The 22,477-nt window shown below is 41.0% G+C and overlaps 1 protein-coding gene across 6 annotated transcripts in view; it reads right to left on the bottom strand.

Moving 5' to 3' along the window:
* Window positions 1-22,477, bottom strand: part of ASIP (agouti signaling protein) — a 138,435-nt gene that overhangs the window by 67,191 nt on the left and 48,767 nt on the right. The window contains exon 1 of one of the 6 annotated variants that reach the window (XM_059133495.1): window positions 7,139-7,404. The exons of 1 other annotated variant lie outside the window; for it this stretch is intronic. The gene's annotated coding sequence lies outside the window, so the exon portion shown is untranslated. Of the gene's footprint in view, window positions 1-6,497; window positions 6,902-7,138; window positions 7,405-22,477 lie in introns of those variants that run through there. 4 more of the 6 variants (XM_059133500.1, XM_059133501.1, XM_059133502.1 and 1 more) reach the window with 4 other exon arrangements.

Here is a 22,477-nt window from a genome sequence, read left to right on the forward strand (position 1 = left end):
AAAATGGATGAAAGATCTCAATGCAATACAAAAAACCCATCGAAATCCTTGAGAAGAACATAGGCAGCAACCTCTTCAACTTCAGCCACAGCAACTTCTTCCTAGAAACAAAGGCAAGAGAAGCAAGGGCAAAAATGAACTATTGGGACTTCATCAAGATCAAAAGTTTTTGCACAGCAAAGGCACAGTCAACAAAACCAAAAGACAACTGACAGAATGGGAGAAGATATTCACAAATGACATACCAGATAAAGAGCTAGGATCTACAATCTATAAAGAACTTATCAAACTCAACACCCAAAGAGTAAATAATCCAATCAAGAAATGGGAATAAGCATGATACGCTCTAGTTCCATCCACATTGTCGCAAATGGCAAGATTTCATTTCTTTTGATGGCTGCATAGTACTCCATTGTGTATATATACCACATCTTCTTTTTTTTTTTTTTTTTTTTTTTTAAAGATTTTATTTATTTATCAGAGAGAGAGGGGGGAGAGAGCGAGCACAGGCAGACAGAATAGCAGGCAGAGGCAGAGGGAGAACCAGGCTCCCTGCCGAGCAAGGAGCCCGATGCGGGACTCGATCCCAGGACGCCGGGATCATGACCTGAGCCGAAGGCAGCTGCCCAACCAACTGAGCCACCCAGGCGTCCCTATACCACATCTTCTTTATCCATTATCTGTTGATGGACATCTAGGTTCTTTCCATAGTTTGGCTATTGTGGACATTGCTGGGGGTTAAGGGGGTGGGAGAAGAATAAATGAAACAAGATGGTACTGGGAGGGAGACAAACCATAAGTGACTCTTAATCTCTTAAAACAAACTGAGGGTTGCTGGGGGAAGGGGGGTTGGGAGAAGGGGGGTGGGATTATGGACATTGGGGAGGGTATGTGCTTTGGTGAGTGCTGTGAAGTGTGTAAACCTGGTGATTCACAGACCTGTACCTCTGGGGATAAAAATACATGTTTATAAAAAATAAAAAAATTAAAAATTAAAAAAAAAAAAAGAAATGGGCAGAAGACATGAATATCCATTTCTACAAAGAAGACATCCAGATGGCCAATAGATACATGAAAAAGTACTCAACGTCACTCAGCATCGTGGAAATACAAATCAAAACCACAATGAGATACCACCTCACATGAGTCACAATGGCTAAAATTAACAAGTCACAAAATGACAGATGTTGGAGAGGATGCAGAAAAAAGGGAAACTCTCCTACTCTGTTTGTGGGAATGCAAGCTGGTACAGCCACTTTGGAAAATAGCAAGGAGGTTCCTCAAAAAGTTGAAAATAGAGCTACCCTATGACCTAGCAATTGCACTACTGAGTATATACCCCAAAGATACAAATGTAGTGATCCAAAGGGGCATGTGCACTCAAATGTTTATAGCAGCAATGTCCACAATAGCCAAACTATGGAAAGAACCTAGATGTCCATCAACAGATGAATGGATAAAGATGTGGTATATATATATATATATATATATATATATATACAATGGAATAAAAAAAAATCCCAGGAGGGCTTTGTTTTCTGGTGGAATTTGAAAAGTTATTCTAAACTTTATGTGGAAATGCAGAAGTTTAAGAATAGTCAATACAATTTTGGGGAACACCAGAAAAGAAGATATTTTATCATGTATAATAATTGTAACAGTATGGAATTGGCACAAAGACAAACTAACAGACTAGTAGAAAAGAACAGACATTCCAGAACCAGATTCACATATAAACAAATGGTTAATTATAAAAGTGAGGAATTAACAGTCTTTTCAGTACATGATGCTGGGTCAATTGGATATCTATAAAGAAAAAAAGAAAGAGGGGCGCCTGGGTGGATCAGTGGGTTAAAGCCCCTGCCTTCGGCTCAGGTCATGGTCCCAGAGTCCTGGGATCGAGCCCCGCATCGGGCTCTCTGCTCAGCAGAGAGCTTCCTGCTTCCTCCTCTCTTTCTGCCTGCTTCTCTGCCTACTTGTGATCTCCGTCTGTCAAATAAATAAATAAAATCTTTAAAAAAAAAAAAAAAAGAAGAAGAAGAAGAAAGGAAAAGGAAATTTCACATTGTGCCATACCTCAAAATCAATTCTAGGTGAATAGCACTGTCAGGTTATTTTGCCACTAGCCATGATTAATTAATTGTGGTTCATAAACAATGAATCTTGGAACATGAAAAAAAAATTAAGATGTTAGAAAAAATAAAATAAAGTGAGTAAAATTTAAAATTTAGTGTATCAGACATACTAGCCACATTTCAAGTGCCCAAGAGCCCCATGTGGCTAGTAGCTAGCCATGAAACATACTGGACAGCATAGCTACAGAACAGTTCCATCATTGCAGAATATTCTACTGGACAGCACTGTTCTAGAAGAAGTCATAAGAGAATATCTTCATGAACTTAGGTAAGCAAAAATGTCTTAAATAGAATTTTTTTAAAAAGATCTTAACTATAAAAGAAAAGCTGGAGTAATTGGACCTCATTAAAATCAGAAACTCCTTTTCAAAATATAACACTATAAAGAGTGAAAATACAAGCCACAAAATGGGATAAGAGTCAGGATGACGGTGAGTACAAGTGAAGTGTATATCAAGGTGGCTTAGATATAAATTTTTATGGCAGTGCCCAAAACTCAGTAATCAAGACAAGCGAGATATTAATGCAATATGTTAAAAAATCGTAGTTAATGCAAAAAATTCCCATGATGAACAAAATATCAAAATTTTAAATAAAGTATCAGTATTTCTGATGTTTTCTTTTACCTCAAGCTCCAGTATGACTTGATAGCATTATGGGAAATGATATTTGCAACATGTACACAAGAAGTATCTATAATATTTAAAGAACTCTTATAGATCAATAAAAGTGTCAGATAATCCCACAGAAGAAACAGGCTCAAGAATTAATGATATTTCATGAGACAAGATATCCAAGTGGCCAATAAATATATTAAAAAATGTTCAACTTTGTTAGTCATCAAGAAAATTTAAATTAAAAACAACAGCATTACACAATATACCCACCAAAATGGCTAAATGTAAAAGACCGACAATACCAAATGTTGATATGGATGTAGAAAAAACAGAAGTCTCAGACATGACTGGTGTGAGTGTAAAATGATTTTGGACTTTTGAAAAGGACTTTGGAAGACTAGCAGTGGCTATTAAGGCAGAACTTACATATGTTCTGTGACTCAGCAATTTTACTTCTAGATAACTCAATAGGAATGTACTCATACATTCATCAAAAAATTGCTCAAGAATGTTCCTAGTAGCAGAGTGCCTAGGTGGCTCAGTGGGTTAAAGCCTCTGCCTTCAGCTCAGGTCATAATCCCAGGGTCCTGGGATGGGCCCCACATTGGGCTCTCTGGAGACCGCTTCCCTCTCTCTGCCTGTCTCTAAGCCTACCTGTGATCTCTGTCTGTCAAATAAATAAAATCTTTAGAAAAAAAAGAATGTTCCTAGTAGCACTGTTCGTAACAGTTTTCAATTGGAAATCTAACCATCCACCAATAAGGAATGAATAAACACACTATGGCATATTAGTTCACGAAATACTATACAACATTGAGAATAAACAAAATATGACTATGTAAAGTAACAAATTTTACAAACCAATATTAAACAATAGAAGTCATAACATTTAAAAAGTACATAAACAAGCAAAACTTAAATATGGTGTTAGAAGTCAGTCAGTGGTTAAGGGGGCTTTGGGTGCTGATAATGTCCTATTTCTGTTTGTTTGTTTGTTTGTGTTAAGATTCATCCATCTATTTTAGAGAAAGAGAGAGGGAGTGTGTACATGCGTGTGTGCTGGGGGAGGGGCAGAAGGAGAGAAGCAGATGCCCTGCTGAGCAAGGGGCACCAAGCCGAACACGGGAGCTCAGTCTCACCACCCTGAGATCACAACCTGAGCAAAATCAAGAGTCGGATGCCCAACCCACGGAGATACCCAAGTGCCCCTTGTCCTATTTCTATATTTAGGTTCTGGTTTCCTGGGTATGTTCACATGGTAGAGACTTCTTTGTTCAATAAAAACAAAAAAATCTTCAATGAAAGCTTTACTTAAAAGAAAAGTATTTCCGGACCATTCAGGAACCCAGGGAAGAGGAAGATGAAGATTTTAAAAAATTAAGCAATGACATGTGGTAGCCATTAGCTACCACAATGTACTTTCTCTGCCTAACCCAGCTCTCTCTACCCCAGCGAAGGCAGTTACTTTTGGTTGTCATCTTACCCACAAGCATCCTTGTAAGTAGGGGAAGCTAGTCTTCATTTTCCCATTGGATGCACAGGATGGTAGCCTTGAGCAAGTCAATGACTAGATTAAAGTCTCCCAGTTAGATAGGCACAGATGCAGTACCAAAAACTGGCCCCCTAATTTCACCTCCTGGGCTTTGTGAGCTGCTACTCCTGTGAGCCAGGTCACCTGACCACTCTGAGGCTAGGCTCTAAGTTAGGAAAGCCTTCATTAGGGTTCAGTGAGTTTTTCTCTGTGTCCTTAATTTATAGTGATGGCAAAGATGGGGATGGCTTCCTAATTTATTTCAGTTGAACAGACCTAAAGCAGATATCCAGTCAGTTATTGCTGTGTACACTTCCCTGGAAGCAAATGGTCAGGTGGTGTGGCTATAGAACATAAGGAGACAATTTTAAATAACCACTTTTCTCCCTTCTAAAAGCCCAATTACTGACTATGGAATGAGGCCTGGTGGCACTTAAAAGCAAAATAAATCAAAGGAAGAGTAAAACACATAACACGTGGGATCCCGTCTGTAAGGACTGTTCTAAACAGAATAGAGTCCTACTTTTCATCCTTTCATCTTTAAACAAGATTCAAATTGTGATTCAGAATGAATTTTTGTTTTTTAAAATTTTTTATTTTTTATTAACATATAATGTATTATTAGCCCCAGGGGTACAGGTCTGTGAATCACCAGGTTTTTGCACTTCATAGCACTCGCCATAGCACATACCCTCCCCAATGTCCATAATCCAACCACCCTCTCCCTACCCACCGCCCACCCCCAGCAACCCTCAGTTTGTTTTGTTAGATTAAGAGTCTCTCATGGTTTGTCTCCCTCCCAATCCCATCTTGTTTCATTTTTTCCCTCCCTACTCCCCAAGCCCCCCATGTTGCCTCTCAAATTCTTCATATCAGGGAGAACATATGATAATTGTCTTTCTCTGATTGACTTATTTCACTCAACAGATGAATGGATATAGAATGTTTTGAACTTAGTACTTTTACTTCAAGCTGATTCAAAGAGACTTGAATATATATATATATATATATATATAAAAGACTCTGTAAGCAAGGGTTTGGGGAACAGATGGAGACAGAACTGATGGCTATCTAGGAGGCAATTTATGGCTGAATCCTGCCTTGTGGGACCATTAGCGGGGCTTATGGAACTCTCTGCCCTCTGCCATGCCCCCATTTTTCTTCTTTTTCCTCAGAATAGCTGCTTTATGAACAACACACAGATCTTTAAGGGATGGAGCAACCACTTTGGCCCCCAAACTCAGCTACACAGGTATTTCAGTTGGATACCTCTAACTTTACAGTTCCTTCCGATGTCATCCCCCAAATCGGAATAAATCTTCCCTACACAAGTGAAGACAGTTTTGTCTCAAATAATAATCTATTTCTTTGTGTGTATTTTCCTCTCTGAATTTTTTTTTTTTAATTTCAATCAAAGATGATACCCTGGGCGCTTCCACTCAACCCCTCTCTGATCTTTTTGGTTCTTATTTTGTATTTCTCTTTTATAAGAACTCTTCTCTCTTTTGGACCAGTATCAAGGCTCTGGATCTTTATCTCTTTTGCCCAACTCTGAACACTTGGCTTCTTTCCTTCCTGGTGCCTGGCTGTAACAGCTTACTGTTACAGAGAATGCTTACTCATACTTACTTACTTATTGGAATAAATAAACATTCATAGCAAAACTAAGAGATGGCAAGTTTTATGTTATTTTAACTTTTGAGATTCCTCCAGTTGGTCTTAAAGAACCAGAAGGAGTCCTTTTCCAGAAAGACTGCATTCTAACCCAAGGCCACTTCCACAAAATGAGGGTTATGCACTCGATAGTAAAACACCCAATTAAAAGTAATTGTCTAATTCTGAGTTATACATTTCTTTATATTGTTGCATTTTCAGAGCTCCAAAACAACAGAATCCTGTATGTGGTTTCCTAGACCACAGATCTGCCTTTCCAAGCCTAACCTGACAGATACTGAAACCAAATACTTCAACCAACAATTTACTTCTTTTGAGGTAAGGGTTGATCTCTTTTTCCCATCTGCCTGACAGGATGTTTGAGTGATCAAATCAAAAGGCTATAGTGTCCCCCCCCCAACCATTCCCGGTAATTACCTTTGCATGGGGCCTTCCTGATGAGGATTGTGCCCAGAGTGAAGCCATCGATCGGTGTTAGTGTCCCGATCCTTAATGAGATCCCTGTGGCTTAAGCAGAAGAGACGCAGATACGCTCCTTACCTTCAATGTGAATCAGTCTTTTCCCTTATTTTCAGAGCAGTCTGGCCAAAGGAACTATTTCATTCTCCGGGTTCGGCTTGATTGGGAGATTTTTAACTTCCCAGTGGTTGTTCCAGGGTCTGGTTCCATTACTCCCTGGACTTGCTCTTCATATTATCTGTGTTTTCCACTCATTGCAACATGGCTGCTCCCTCCATGAGGGTTCTTCTTTCCTACATGTATCTCAATAGAGCTCCCAGTTCTGACACAGTGAAGGGTAGAGACCTGAAGCCTTCTCTTCTCTGATGCAATCTCACCTACCTGTCTACAAGGTGTGATGGTGGCCAGTTGCTTTTACAGTAATTAGGTGCTTAGCTATTTAGAAAAATTCTGCACACAAATAAGAAACTGTGATTCCAAAACTCCAATTAGTGAAATGTGCCAGGCAAAATTCATATAGGCACCAAGGGCTTGGGAAAATTTTTACTATAGAAGAAACAAACAAACAAAAAATAGAAGAAGATGAAAAGGAAGGAAAGAGAAAGAGGAAGGAGGAGGAGGAGAAGAAATTGAGTCTACAGATATCCCAAGCATAGATAGTGTACTATATCAAAACACCCGCTGAGAAAGAGAAAGAAATTTCTTCCCACACCGGGGCTCACCTCTCACTATACAGGGCCCTGTCCCAGGAGTCGTCAGTAGCAGCTCTCTGTGGTCAATAACAGATAATTCCAGGTCAAAAAGAAGGGTTCTGAAATCAAGATGTTTTTAGATCAATGATTCTCCAAGTGAATCCAGGGATCTCTGGTGGGTCTGCAAAGATTCTTCCAATTGTTTTGTGGGCTGGGTCAAAACGCAAGGCGTAGAAGTGTGTGGGGTGGTTTTTTTGTTTTGTTTTGTTTTCCTTTGAAACATATTTTCCACTGAGGATTTCAATCAAAACTTAAAAGCACCAAAACAAGCATGTCTAAAGAGAGCTACAAATAATTGACAGGAATTCAGCAAAAAATCTCAAAAATGTTTTCTTTTGTTTGCTGGCTTATTTATTTAATCTACTAAACAGGTAAGACTCTTTTGTCCTGCTCAAATAAGTAGTCTGAGGACTATATATCTTAAGACTCACCAGTCCAGATGAAAAAAACCTTGCAAAGCACACCTTTCTGAGGGGAGGGAAGTCAGGTCCTTTCTTCCCTGTTTCCCATTTTCCAGTATCATTTACTTCCTGGTCCTCTCCAAGCTCTGCTTTTTAGTTCAATGCCCACTTCCCTGAAGTTGGAAACAGCCGCTGCCAGAAAGAACCCTTTTCTGCTTCTTTCACAGCTGTCTTTACTCAGGTTTCCCTTTCAGGGAGCAGGAGCTCAGGTGTGGCGTAAAAGGGACGTCAGCTGAGGCTGTAGCTTAGGAAGATCTGCTCCACACCAAAAGTTAACCCCAGTAGAGCCTGAATTGCTGGAGAGGACTTTTTGAGTTACCTGCCGGCTCAGTTATTAGCCATAAAGCATGACAAAGCTACCAGGCCATGAGATAAAATTTAGTATTTATGGCTAGGTCTGCCTTTCCCTCTCCAACGGAGCAACGTGCACGTTCAGCTATTTGTTGGACCAATTTGCACAACCGTATCTCTTAGAAGGATTTCAAAAGAGGCTGTCTACCCTATAGGTAAATGGTGTGGAAGCTGTAAATTGGAATGGACTTGGACACTGCTAATTGGATTTTGCTGAAGTATTTGCAATATTATTCACCTATCTGTTTAATTCCTTCATGTGTACAAAGTGCTGATAATTCAGATGCCACTCTGAACTACCTAGATTCTGTCGGCCCTCTTAATCCTTTGGTGCAGACCCACCCATGAATAAAGGAAACAATGTTCTTCCCACCTTGCTCGATAAGGTGAAAACAACGTGTTCACTCTTTCAGTGTGATTGGAGGGGGGGAAAAAAAGAAAGAAAAAGAAAAAACCCAATCCCAACATCTGGATGGAATTTATTACATACCTTTCTGGGTCCCGCCCCCACCCCCATCCCCCAGACCCTTGGATGTTTCCGCTAATAATTCTCTCTTCCAAAGTCTGCAGAGGCTCAATGATTCAGCGGGCCAGGGAATGATTCTGTGCTGCCAGTTACTATAGGTTGGTTTAAATAGGTTGTCAAGATGCTGTAGCTGTGACCAAATCCCTGGCAGGGGGAGGTGGGGCAGCAACATGCCATGCGAGCATGCATATGTTAATGTGTGGATACCCAATGGGAGAACTATTTGCCCTTCTGGAGAAACTGGAGGATCTGTATTATATTGTATGGTGTCCCAGCCCTAGAATATGACACATGTGGGTAAAGGCCACAAATATATTTATGTCTTAGGGAGAAGATCTCTGTTTGATGCCAGACATGGCTAATGTTTCTAGGGTATAGCAGAAAGAGGACTAAAATATTAGAAGATCCTGGTTTCAGTTCTGCCACTTATAAGCCTTGGGATATTAAGGTAATTTATCTGCTTTCTCTGAGCTTCAGCTTCTTTATCAGTAATGTGGGTAAATATTCTCCTCAGTGGAGATACTGGGGAATGAATTGAGATAATGGTTTGTAATTTGATGGTGGGGTTCCATGCACATGAACAGCATATGAACCTGGGGGAGCACATTATGGCAAAAGAGAACTCTTCCTTGAAAAAAAAAAAAAAAGAAGACCCCACAATTATAATGGAAACCAGGGAAGGAGTCCAATGACTGCCAAATACTCCTGTCTTAATGCAACTTTTTGGAGGATATTTGCTCTTAAAGCAGAATGGAGAAGGCACTGAACAGGAAGTTAGGAAATGGGTATTGTAGTCCTGATTCTGGTAACAGACCTAGATAAAATTGGGCAAGTCGTTTAATCTCTATGTCTGTTTCCTCACCCATATAAATGTGATATTCATAATTTCATTTTCCAAAGCATAGTATAATTGTGAAACTTAAATAAGATGAGGTCTATATAAGAAAGTATACAACATATAAAAATAAAATTATAACTTATATGAGTCAAAAACTTCAGAAGAATCCTGCCAACCCAGCAGTGTCTAATGTGCTCTGGCAAGCTTGTCTGAAACTTAGTTTAATCCTGTTTTTGTGGTTGAACAGAATATAACTGGCAATGTTTTCACTGAACGCCCCCAAATAGCCAGTCCCTTCTGTTCTGTGTCTAGTTCTTCAAGGGCAATGAGAAATAACACTAGAAAATGAACAAAGGCTTGCCTCCAGCTAGTCTAAGTCTCCTGTGAGTACATGTTTCAATTTTTTTTTAAAGATTTTATTTATTTATTTGACAGACAGAGATCACAAATAGGCAGAGAAGCAGGTGGGGGGTGGGGGAAGCAGGCTCCCTGCTGAGCAGAGAGCCTGATGTGGGGCTCTATCCGAGGACCCTGGGATTATGACCAGAGCTGAAGGCAGAGGCTTTAACCCATTGAGCCACCCAGGCACCCAGCATGTTTCAAGTTTTTAAGCCATGTCTTTGATGGCTAGTATTGAGGAGCATGTTTGGAACCCAGTGGTTTCAGGAGCTTGTTCTATGTTCTGACCTTAAAATATAGTAGAGCAAGCCAGGAGATCTGGCAGGCAGGGAAGGGGTCAACCTTGCAACTCTAAGAAGCTTAAGACAAAGTCCTACCCTCAAATCACTCATCACGCAGAACCTTGTAAACACTGACTTCCAACAGCAACCCAGAAGGAGAACAGTCCTGTTTATCAGATTTTTTGTTCCCCTAACAATTGAAGATAATAGTTATAGAAGAAAGTTAGGAAAACCAATGTTTGTCCTATTTTTTGCTTCTGCTTTTTCTTCTATGACCCAGCATACTGCGGATCTGCTCTGGGTGAAGAGATTATGGGAGAGGCTTATGGAGCAGCCTATCAATTCTAAGGTATTGAGGGTTTATCCTTCTCTTATATCAAAGGGCTGCCTGGAAGGTTCTTCCCACTTATGGGTCAGCCTGGGCCCTAAAACAAAGGCATCTACCCCAAACTCTTCTGCATGCACATGAGGACATGTGAACATAGATCTTTGCCCACAAATGCTGCTTAGAGCCACTGAAGCCATGGGTTAGACGGGGAGCAGGGAGGTAGTGAGTGGACAATGAGAATTAGGATTAAATCTTTCCTCAGATGCCCTGGTCTTGGTCTACAAAGGAAAAGACGATGCTAGCTACCCCAGCTCCAAGCATGCAGCATCTCCTCCCCAGGTTTCCATGAATAATCCCTGCTCACATATCAGTAAGGACAGGAACCCACTGGAACTGACACAAACCCTCACATTTAAAGTCCCAAGCAGATCCAAATCCAGACTTGCCAGAGTGGGTTCATATAATCTATCCTTGTATAAGGAGTTACTCACATGAATTTCTTTCTTTCTTTTTTTTTTTTTTTTTAAGATTTATTTATTTGACAGAGAGAGCACAAGCAGGGGGAGAGGCAGTCAGAGGGAGAGGGAGAAGCGGGCCCCGGGCAAAGCAGGGAACCCAACACGGGGCTTGATCCTAGAACCCCTAGAGCCTGAGCCCAAGGGTGCCCCTGAATTTCTTTATAATACTTGTGCATTTTCCTTCAGGAGCAGCTTGGAAAAATCTAAGACCCCCCTCTTAAAGAACCTGAATCTAATTGGATACATGGTAAGCAAGCCGATAAAGGGCTGCTTCTTAAATATTTTTAAGATGTGGGATATGTCCGTTCATTAGAGACAAGAGCAAAGAGGGACAGTTTCCATCTGGGGGGCATCTGTCAGGAGATGTGACTAGCGAGTAGTAGTCCCATTCTTCTAGCCTTTCTTGTTTGAGCTTCCACCTGTCTGGGCTTGAGGAGAGTCCAAGTGGGCCAGAAGTCCAAGGAGAGGAGGCCCCTTGGCAGGAGGGCTATACTTTTGAGTACAGACTGTCAGGATTAGGGTAGGTGCTTCCCCTTTACCCAAAAATCTTGTCCCCTGGCTGGCCCTCCTTCCTCTAGTTTTTTGGGCCCTGTGATCTTTGCAAAGCAAACCATATGGTTTTGATTCTGGCTTCTAACTTACTAAGAGCATTTCATGTCGCTGGTGGCAAGAAGCCCTCTGGTCTCTTTTAGCAGCTACTCTGCATCTAAGAGAGGATGCCAGCTCTTTGGGACGCTCTCATAAAAGCCCAGTGGAGGGTAACATACAGTGTGGAGGAGGGGTACCCAGAATGGCTGTAGGGGTGGGGAGATATTCCTGGGATTCAAAGACATAGACTCTAAGCTTAGGCACCTGTGGGTGTGTGTCCAGAGAACTGCCCCCCACCATCCACTGCAAATTTCCATCTGAGTCTTCTGGTGAGACGACCCTCCCAAGAGACAGGAGAGCAGGACCTAGGCCTTCTGAAAGAGATAGGGAAGGGAAGTATTATCTGACATAGGGACCACACAGATTTTCGAATCCCACAAATTGGCGCTTCAGTCACCGAAACAGCTGCAGTCAGATTAACTTCAGATGAATTTCAATGGGGTTCAGCGGAAGAAAACTCTGTGATTTGAGTGGTAAGGAAGGTGAAGGTTAGGGGAAGTTAATCACTTCTCAGAAGGGATAAAAGACACTCTTATGTGAAAGGGATGATGGTCACAAGCTAAGAAAAACCCAAAAGTAACATTTTGCTTATTTATATAATGCTTTCATTTGGTCTTGTTTTTGGACCCACGCATTTGCTGACATTTCCGCTTGGAATGCTTTTTAAAGTGGTTCCCCATATAGATATCCCCCCTCTCTCCTCTTTTTTTTTGATTTAGCAAAAACTTCAAGCATCTCCTACATTTTGTTAGTTATCTCTTTCTTGTCCTCCAAATTTCAATGTCTCCTCCTCAGAGCGGGCTTACCCGACTAACCTCTCTCAGGTGATCCCTTCTTATTCCCTATCATATCGTTTATTTCCTTCCCAGAACTCCTCATTATTTGATATTATAGGCATTCCCCCATTTTATTTTGCTTCACCTTATTTTTCAGATATTACATTTTTTACAAGTTGAAGATTTGTGGCGACCCTGCATTGAGCAAGTCTATTGGTGCCATTTTTCCAAAAGCATTTGCTCACTTTGTGATACTGTGTCACATTTTGGTAATTCCCACAATATTCCAAGGTTTTTCATTATTATTATATTTGTCATGGTGATCTGTGTTCAGTGATCTTTGCCGTTATAATTGTTTGGAGGTGCCGCCAACGGTGCTCATGTAAGATGGCAAACTTAATTGCTAAATGTATGTGTGCTGACTTTTCCGCCAATACGTTGTTCCCTCATCTCTTTCCCTCTCCTTCGGCCTCCCTGTTCTCTGAGACACAACAATATGGAAATTAGGCCAATTAATAACCCTACAGTGGCCCTAAGTGCTCAAGTGAAAGGAAGAATTGCATGTGTCTCACTTTAAATCAAAAGCTAGAGATGATTTAGCTTAGTGAGGAAAGCATGTCAAAAGCTGAGAGGGGCCAAAAGCTAGGCCTCTTGCATCAAACAGTTAGCCAAGTCGTGAGTGCAAAGGAAAAGTTCTTGAAGGAAATTAAAAGTGTTATTTCAGTGAACACACAAATGATAAGAAAGCAAGCAACCTTACTGTTGATAGGGAGACCGTCTTAGAAGTCTGTATAGAAGATCCAACCAACTACAACAGTCGCTTAGGCCAAACCCTAATCCACAGCAAGGCTCTAACTGTCTTCAATTCTGTGAAGGCTGAGAGAGGTGAGGAAGCTGCAGAAGAAAAGTTCAAAGTGAGTAGTGGTTTGTTCTAAAGGTTTAAGGCCAGGTGTCTTCATAACATAACTGCAAGGTGAAGCAGTGAGTGATGATATAGAAGCTGCAGGAAGTTTTTTTTGTTTTGTTTTGTTTTTGCTTTTTAAAAAGATTTTTATTTATTTAACACAGAGAGAGAGAGAGATCACAAGTAGGCGGAGAGGCAGGCAGAGAGAGAGGGGGAAGCAGGCTGCCTGCTGAGCAGCGAGCCCAATGCGGGGCTCGATCCCAGGACCATCAAACCATGACCTGAGCTGAAGGCAGAGGCTTAACTCTCTGAGCCACCCAGATGCCCCAAGCTGCAGGAAGTTATCCAGAAAATCTGGCTAAGATAATTCATGCAGGTGGCTACAGTATACAACAGATTTTAGATGAAATAGCCTTATTCTGGAAGAAGATGCCATCTCGGACTTTCATAGCTACAGAGGAAAAGTTTAATGCCTGGCTTCAAGTTTCAAAGGACAGGCTGACTTTTGTGCTAGGGGCCAGTGCGGCTGGTGGCTTTAAGTTGAAGTCAGTGCGCTCAATGACCATTCTAAAAATCCTGGGGCCCTTAAGAAGTATGCTAAACTTATTCTGCCTATGCTCTATAAATTTACCAACAAACCTTGATGACAGCACATCTGTTTACAAGATTCACTGAATATGAAAAGCCTGCTGTTGAGATCTAGGACTCAGAAAAAAGATTCCTTTCAAAATATTATTGTTTATTGACAATGCACCTGATCACCTAGGAGCTCTGAAAGAGATACACAAGATTCATGTTGTCTTCATGCCTGCTAACACCGCATCCTTCTGCAGCCCATGGATCTAGAAGTAATTTTGACTTTCAAGTCTTATTATTTAAAAAATACATTTCACAAGACTGTAACTGCTATAGATAGTGATTCATCTGTTCTTACATATCTGGGCAAATTAATAACCTTCTGGAAAGGATTAACCATTTTAGATGCCATTAAGAACATTGGGTGAATGGGCTCCTGGGTGGCTCAGTGGGTTAAGTCTCTGCCTTCGGCTCAGGTCATGATCTCAGGATCCTGAGATCGAGCTCCCTCTCTCTCTGCCTGCCTCTCTGCCTACTTGTGATCTCTCTCTGTCAAATAAATTAATAAAAATATTTTTTTAAAAAAAGAACATTTGTGATTTATGGGAAGAGGTCACAATATCAACATTAGCAGACTTCAGTGAAAGAAGCAACTGCAGATGTGATGGAAATAACAAGAGAGCAAGAAGTGGAGCTGAATGGAGGACACAGGGAGATGGAGAGGAGAAGGGAGTTGAAGGAAATTGGAAGGGGAGATGAACCATGAGAGACTATGGAATCTGAAAAATAATCTGAGGGTTTTGAAGGGGCGGGGGTGGGAGGTTGGGAGAGTCAGGTGGTGGAGCACCACCAGTGCATGGAGCACTGGGTGTGGTGCATAAACAATGAATTCTGTTACGCTGAAAAGAAATTAATTTAAAAAGAAGAAGAAGAAGAAGAAGAAGCAGAGCTGAAGGTGAGACTAGATTGCTGCAATCCTGTGATAAAACTTCCATGGATGAGGAGTTGCTTCTTACAGATGAGTAAAGAAAGAGGTTACTTGAGATGGAAACTACTCTTGGTGAAGACTGTTGAAATGACAACAAAGAACTCAGAATATCACATAAACCTACTTGATAAAGCAGTGGCAGGATTTGAGAGGACTGAAAGAAGTTCTCTTATGAGTAAAATGCTATCAAATGGGATTGCATGCTACAGAGAAATTGCTTGTGAAAGAAAGAGTCAATTTTTGTGGCACATTTCTTTGTGGTCTTATTTTAAGAAACTGCTACATTGACCCCAACCTTCAGCAACCACCATCCTGATCAGTTAGCAGCCATCAACATTAAGTCAAGACTGCTCCACCAGCAAAAAGATCAGGACTAACCAAAAGTGCCGATGATGGTTAGCATTCTTTTAGCAATCAAATGGCTTTTATTTTATTTTTTAAAAGATTTTATTTATTTATTTGACAGAGAGAGAGAGAGAACAAGAGAGCACAGCAGGGGGAGCGTCAGGCAGAGGAAGAGGGAGAAGCAGGCTCCCCGCTTAGCAGGGAGCCAGATGTGGGGCTCCATCCCAGGACCTTGGGATTTTGACCTGAGCTGAAGGCAGACGCTTAACCGACTAAGCCACCCAGGCTCCCCGACAAAATGTCTTTTAAATAATGCAAGTACGTGTTTTTTTAAGACGTAATGCACACTGAATAGCCTGCAGTATAGTTATGTTACACTGTGGTTGAAACCAAAAAATTCATTTGGCTTGCTCTGAGATACTCATGGTATCTGGATGAGCGGTAGACTGGAACCGAAACTTCAATATCCCCACAATATACCTGTATCTCGTTTGTTTACTTGTTCTGTTGTGAGTTATATAACCATAATGTAAGCTCCATGAAAACATCCTATCTATCTTTTTCACTGCTGCATCTTCAGTGCCTTAGAATAGTGCCTGCAGGGCATCAGATGTTCAATCAGTATGAACCGAACAATGGAATGAATGAGTGGAGTCTTGGGATTGGGAGAACTAGCCGAGGAAAGCTAAGTAAAACTGGAGTGGTATGTATATGGCTAGAAAAAAAGAGAAATCTGGAGAGGAAATCGGGGCCAGTAATCAATCTTCTGAGAAGGGGAAATAGAAAGTGAAAACAAAAGAACCACATTTTTTTTCTTTGTGAAAGAATGAATCATTCTTACCTTTCTCTACACTCCCCATCCCAAAAGACTGACCAGGGTCATTTGTTCTGGAGATCAGGACTTCTCTCACCCAGAAGACAAATGAACCAATTTGAGAAGCTTTTGTTTTTGAAATCAGCCCAGAGTCTCAGAGGTGACAAAGTTGTTTTGACTGAGAGAAGGAAGTGCTCTTTGGATTAGACGGGGACAGAGGAGAGAGAATCTCCCAAGCCTCGCTCTGGAGTGAATGGTGCTAAAGGGCATGGTAGTCTTCTTGGACAGCCAGGTCCTGCTTCACTCTCCCACAGACCCCTGGGATGGCAGAACCTTGAATGGGGAGGACTGTGTGCTCAGGGAGGTGAGCAAAGACACTGCTGTGTGGGAACCTCAGCAGAAGTCTCCATGCCCCAGCTAGGCTTAGAGAAAAGGTCCTAGAATAGATCATTTTCCCGAGCAAAGAGTTTCAAGGGTGGCCAGCACTGATCAGAGATTTTCCCCCAAATACCTATAAGCCCCTGAAAAAGGACCAAGGTTGGATTTTATACCCATTGGTGGATATTTAGTCTAGAAAACCAGAGGATATTTAATCTAGAAAACTAAAGAAATGTGATGTTTCCACAACCCATATGTCATGGAACAAAGCTTTACCTGTTAACGGTGTTTAACACCAACCTCACCCCTTCCTTTAAAGTATTTAGGTTTCTTGGTTCAAAGAAACCACCAACTTGATTTGTGAACATGCCTCTCAGGAGTTGGAAGCTGGAAGTGTTCCAGAAGATGTGTGTATGGGTGTGCATGCTGCTCTATGAAACATGCCTATTCCTGTCCCGTTCCTCTCTTACCAATTCAAAGAGCCTGAGTCAAAGGTAGACTTGGATAAAGACATCCCCTGGAAGTGGAAGAAAATGTTGCTGGGCAGAGTGGCATGCAAGATTGGGATTGCTCAGGACTGGGGCTCCTCAGGCTCCCCTGTGAAACCCATCTGCAGGTCTGCACTGCCCCCAGGTGGCCACACTAGAGCTCTGCCCACCCCCCTTGGTTTGGGGAGAAGAATATCTGAGATATGTGTGTCTCTTCCAGCTGGAGCTCTTTGGAGACCCAGTAGTGTGTAGAGAAGGGGAGAAGCCAAGACCTGTTATCACCAAATTGGACACTGAAATGTCTAATAAATGTCTTTTTCCAATGTCACTGTATGATTTTGGCATAAATATATTCAGAAAAATCAATTCAGTTCACTAGCTAAAATGTTCAGGGATTTGGGGCAAGGGAACATCAGGTAACTGAGGTTTAGCTAAAATAATTTTTCTGTTTTTATTATTAAAGACTTTTTTAAACCTATGAATACTCTTCTGACATTCAATCATTCAAACAATGATTAGTGACTTAGTTTATGCTATGCACTATATTAGAAATGGAGGATATAAAGACATTGTCTCTGTCTGCAAAGAGCCCATGTTTCAGATAAAGAGTTATGTAAGTATAATGTAATTATATTTACTTATCATCAAGGACCACTCCTTAACAACCATACATAAGGGACTGGTACCCTAAGCTTATATCCATTCAGGTATATTTTCTTGATTTTGTACAGGTAACATGAGTGATGTATAGACAAAATCTGTGTAACTATTATTTGTGAAGATTTTATTTATTATTTGACAGACAGAGATCACAAGTAGGCTGAGAGAGAGGTGGTGGAGTGGGGGTCAGCAGGCTCCCTGCCAAGCAGAGAGCCTGACACAGGGCTCAACCCCAGGACCCTGAGATCATGACCTGAGCCAAAGGCAGAGGCTTAATTCACTGAGCCACCCAGGTGTCCCATAACTATTATTTATAAAATAAAATATCTGAGTCTCTTAAAGTCAGTTTAAGAAATTCAAGGCTGGCCTCTGCCTTCGGCTCAGGTCATGGGCTCTCTGCTTAGCAGGAAGCCTGCTTCTCTCTCTCTCTCTCTCTGCCTGCCTCTCTGCCTACTTGTGATCTCTGTCTGTCAAATAAATAAAAAAAAATCTTTTAAAAAAAAGAAATTCAAGGTCATCCTAAGAGAAAATTGGAAACACCATCATTAGACACCCAGCCCTGAGGACGTCCACCTTAAAGTTATTAGGCCTTGTAGACAGAGATGAAACTGACAAACCTTACATTCTTCGTCCTAGTCTGTAGTAGGGAATTTACTCTTCTTCTGAGAAGGGACTTTAGATGTCAAAGGAAAACAAAGATTGAAAACAAACTCCTCTCTGAAAGTGTATAAATCAGCTATGGAAAAAATTTCAGAAGTCTTCTGGCCAGTGAATCTTTCTTCCCAGCCTGGCATAGTGCTGAGACCGTGTGCCCAGATTCTAACAAAAAACCAACTTCTGCGGTTAGAATTATTTATTAATGACTCCCCTTCTCATTGTGGATCATTCATGGCAACATCTAAATAACCAATTGGTTCCTTTTTGTCCCCCTAATTCATTAATCAGTGCATTCCCAAAGACTACACATTTTGATTTTCAAACCAAGTTAAACATAATGAGAAATCTCACTGCTTCCAATGCCACCCCAAATCTCAAAGTTAAATATAAGGTATTTGGGGGTTATCTATTGTTTTTAGAGAATTCTTGCCAAGCTCCTTGCAGAAAAATAAATTGACCTCATTAGTATATCATGTCATCACCATTGGCCCATTTTCTTTCCGATTTTGGTGATGAACTCCTTCTATCACCAGAGCAGACTTTAATTGTCAGATTTCTGAAGCAATTCTCCTTTGGACTTACCTGTGGAAATGGCCGAGTGGGAAGGGTCAGTGAACTCAGAGACCAAGCTTTAGTTCGCTGACTTTGGTAGCCCTGCTTTCCCACTCCTTTTTATGCAACCCTGAGCTGTAAATTACCTCAAGCTGTGGTGCCACCCCTCAGACCACTTTATCTGGCCTCCTAGATCTTCTGTGCTCTCAGGGCTCAGGGCCCTTTATATTCTCCTGCTCCCTGGCCTTCTCTGTCTCAAGGATCTCTACCTCCCAGGGAGTTAAAACTCAGCAAGAGTTTCCCTGGTGGGAGTTATTTTGCTTTAAGGCTACTTTTCTATCACATTTCTAATATGGAAGCAGCCATAAATTAAAATGCACAAAACTTAATTTTGACACAAAGGATTTGGTGCAATTGAATTTCAGGCATTGTCTGGGTCTCCTTGAAGTTGAGCCTGCTGTGTAGGGACTTCCTGTCCATAGCTTTGGAGCAGTTTGATAATTTGAAACATCACTTAGCTATGAGAGATCCCTGGTACAGCCAGAACCCAACAGATTCCTTTCTTTCATCTCTTCCTCTTCCTCTTCCCTTCCCTCCCTCCTTTCTTTCCTTCTTTCTTATAAGCTGTATGCCCAACGTAGGGCTTCAACCCACCACCCCAAGATCAAGAGTTGCATGCTCTACCAACTGAGCAGCCAGGTGCCCCCAACAGATTTCTTAATTAGGACTTCATCCAGTGCCATTCTCCAAATTGAATCAATACCACTTGCTAGCTATGTGACCTTAACAAGTTATTTAACCTCTTTGGGCCTCAGCTTCCCCAGATGTAAAATAGGGACAATGATACTCCATAGTGTTAATGTGAACTTTAAATGAGATATAATATGTATAATACATAAATCCCAGTTCCTTTAGCCTACCTTCTACATTTTAGAGAGAATCTATTCACCTGCCTACCTCTTGCTTCATAGGTGGTATAAGATTTGGGTTGAAATATTCCTCAAGGGCACTTCTAGGAAGGATATGGGGTGAATACCCTAGAAAATAACAAGGACTGGTCTCTCTCTTTCTCAGATTACAATGGTAAGAACAAGAGATACTCTGTCCGAATTTAGCTCCACTTCTGAGAATGCTTGCAATGTTCATTTCTGGGACAAGCCTATTAGTAGGCAAGACCAGGATTCATTAACATATCCCAGCCCAGAATCTTGAAGACAGCAATGATTTTTATCTTACAGCATGGGGTGGAAGGTATAAGGTCATATATCTGGCAGATATATAGGGCCCTTAAGGGCAAAAGTATTTGTCACAAGAACATGACGTTAATGTTCTAGATGTTAGATGTTCTAGATAATTATTTACATGACTCACAACAAGCAGGAATCCTCTTACTCATGTTTATTTCCTTTAAGTATCTACCATATTTCTTTGCACATTGAAGGCACTTGTTAAATTTCATGGGCTCAGTATCCTAGAACATGAAATTGAAGGGAAAAAATGTAACTTATAATTACTAGAGGGTAAGATCCAGACTGACTAAAAGAAGCAGGAAGAAACCAAAGCTGGGCAGAATCTTTTCTTCTTTCTTACTTTCTTCCTTCCTTTCTTTCTTGTTTCTAATTTTTTAAAAAAAAATATTTATTTATTTTAGAGAGTGAGAGAGTGTACATGTGAGTAGGGGGAGGAGCAGAGGGAGAGAGAAAGAAATCCTCAGACTCCCTGCTGAATGCAGAACCGCATGGGGCTTGATCCCAGGTCCCTGAGATCATGACCTGAGCTGTAATCAAGAGCCAATGCTTAACTGACTGAGCCATCCAGGTGCCCCTGCCAGAACTCTTTTCTATGTATCAGACTTGGCTCACATAACTTTTATCTGAGGACCTTCACCATCTACTAGAAAGTTACTCTTACACTCAAGAAGACTATCTTAGGGGGCACCTGGGTGGCTCAGTGGGCTAAAGCCTCTGCCTTCGGCTCAGGTCATGATCCCAGGTCCTGGGATCGAGCCCCACATCGGGCTCTCTGCCCAGCCGGGAGCCTGCTTCCTCCTCTTTCTCTGCCTGCCTCTCTGCTTACTTGTATTCTCTGTCTGTCAAATAAATAAATAAATAAATAAATAATCTTAAAAAAAAAAAAAAGAAGAAGAAGAAGACTATCTTAGGATATGTTGTTAGCAGCATAACTGGCTAAAACAGTGGCTGAAATAGATAGTATTCTTCCTCAAGCCATGCTTAGTTACCAGCAAGTGATAAGTAAAACCTTTCCTCCTACTGTGGAATGGGTTAAGACAGAATGGCACCAGCCATTTTGAACTGCCCATGGGTCTGGAGCTTGGTTCAAATCCCCTCTATTTGGAAAGAGTCCTATTGCTTAAGAAAATTGAAGTTTTTCAGTCAATCATTACCTCCTCTGTGTTTTGTCCTTGATGCTAATGGTGTGTGCGCTACGGTAATTCATTAATTAAAATTCTCCTTTCCCTTAAAACTTAGTTTCGCTACTTTCAGGCTCACACTATAGTATGATTTTTTTTTTCCCCTGAGAGCTAAAAGGGGAGTGTTTCAGGCTGGGGGAGTCAGAAGCAGAGAGAATGACTAGGATATGAGTAAACTGCTAATGGTATTGTCTCCGCCACTAGATTTTAACTCTGTGTATCCATACTGCCTGGTGGGATTCCATGGTGGCTATTCAATAAATGCTTACTTATTAACAAATGAATATAACCAACATTGCAAAAAATTGTATGTGTGAGATTGATAGGATAGGTAATACGCACCAGAGAAGTGCAGAAGAAGAAATTCTTGTAGGCCAAGACGGTCAAGGAAGTTTCTATGGAAGGAGTAGGAAAATTCCATGGAAGAATTTGACTCTCTGGACAAAGATGGGATGAGATATGATAAGAATATGGACTTTCAAATCACTTAAACTCTGTGAGCCTCAATTTTCTTCTTCTTTTTTTAAAAAATATTTTTCTTTATTTATTTGAGAAAGAGAGAGGATGAGAGGCAGAAACATGAGAAGGGGGAGAGTCAGAGGGAGAAACGGACTCCCTGCCAAGCAGGGAGCCTGATGCAGGTATCAACTCCGGGACTCCAGGATCATTATCAGGCCCTCTATCCAAAAATTTACGTTTAAAAAAATCAGGGCAATAAGTCTACATCGTACATAAAGAGTAAATGAGACAGCTATATTAAGTAATTAGCACAGAGCATGATGCACACAAAAGAATTTTTTTTCCTTCTGTAAGTCTTCTTCCTTCTACCAACCTATATAGTCATCCCACTGGACTTGAAAGGTGTCCTGACAGTATTCTGGAGTTCACAGTATCATTTCCTTCGCCAGCCAAGGAACTTTCTAGCTCCTCTAGTGAAAGATATTTCAGGGAGTCTTTGTTCTCTCTCTAAGGACAAATGAGATAAATAAGCATGCTAAATACTTTTTATCTTCGAACCTTGAGCACATATGACTATGGGAAACCTTTTTACTAAGCAATGCATCTCCAATTTTATTTCCATTTCCACTTCACAGAACTTTATTATTGGAAGAGCCCTTTGACATAATTTTATATATATTTCTTTTTTACATATTTAAAAAAAAAGCATTAGCCTAGAGTAATTATGTGATTCACTCAAGCTAGTTAATTGCAGAACTATGAACTATATACTTGTGTAGTTTTTATGTGGACATGTGTTTTCATTTCTCTTGGGTAGAATCGATGGTTCATATGGTAACTCTATATTTAACATTTTGAGAAGCTGCCAAACTGTTTTCTAAAGTAGCTGCATCGTGGCACCCTGGGGTCGCAAGAAGATTATGGCTCATAA

This window comes from Mustela lutreola, chromosome 9, assembly GCF_030435805.1.
Source record: "Mustela lutreola isolate mMusLut2 chromosome 9, mMusLut2.pri, whole genome shotgun sequence".
In the NCBI taxonomy this organism is placed as follows: Eukaryota; Metazoa; Chordata; class Mammalia; order Carnivora; family Mustelidae; genus Mustela; species Mustela lutreola.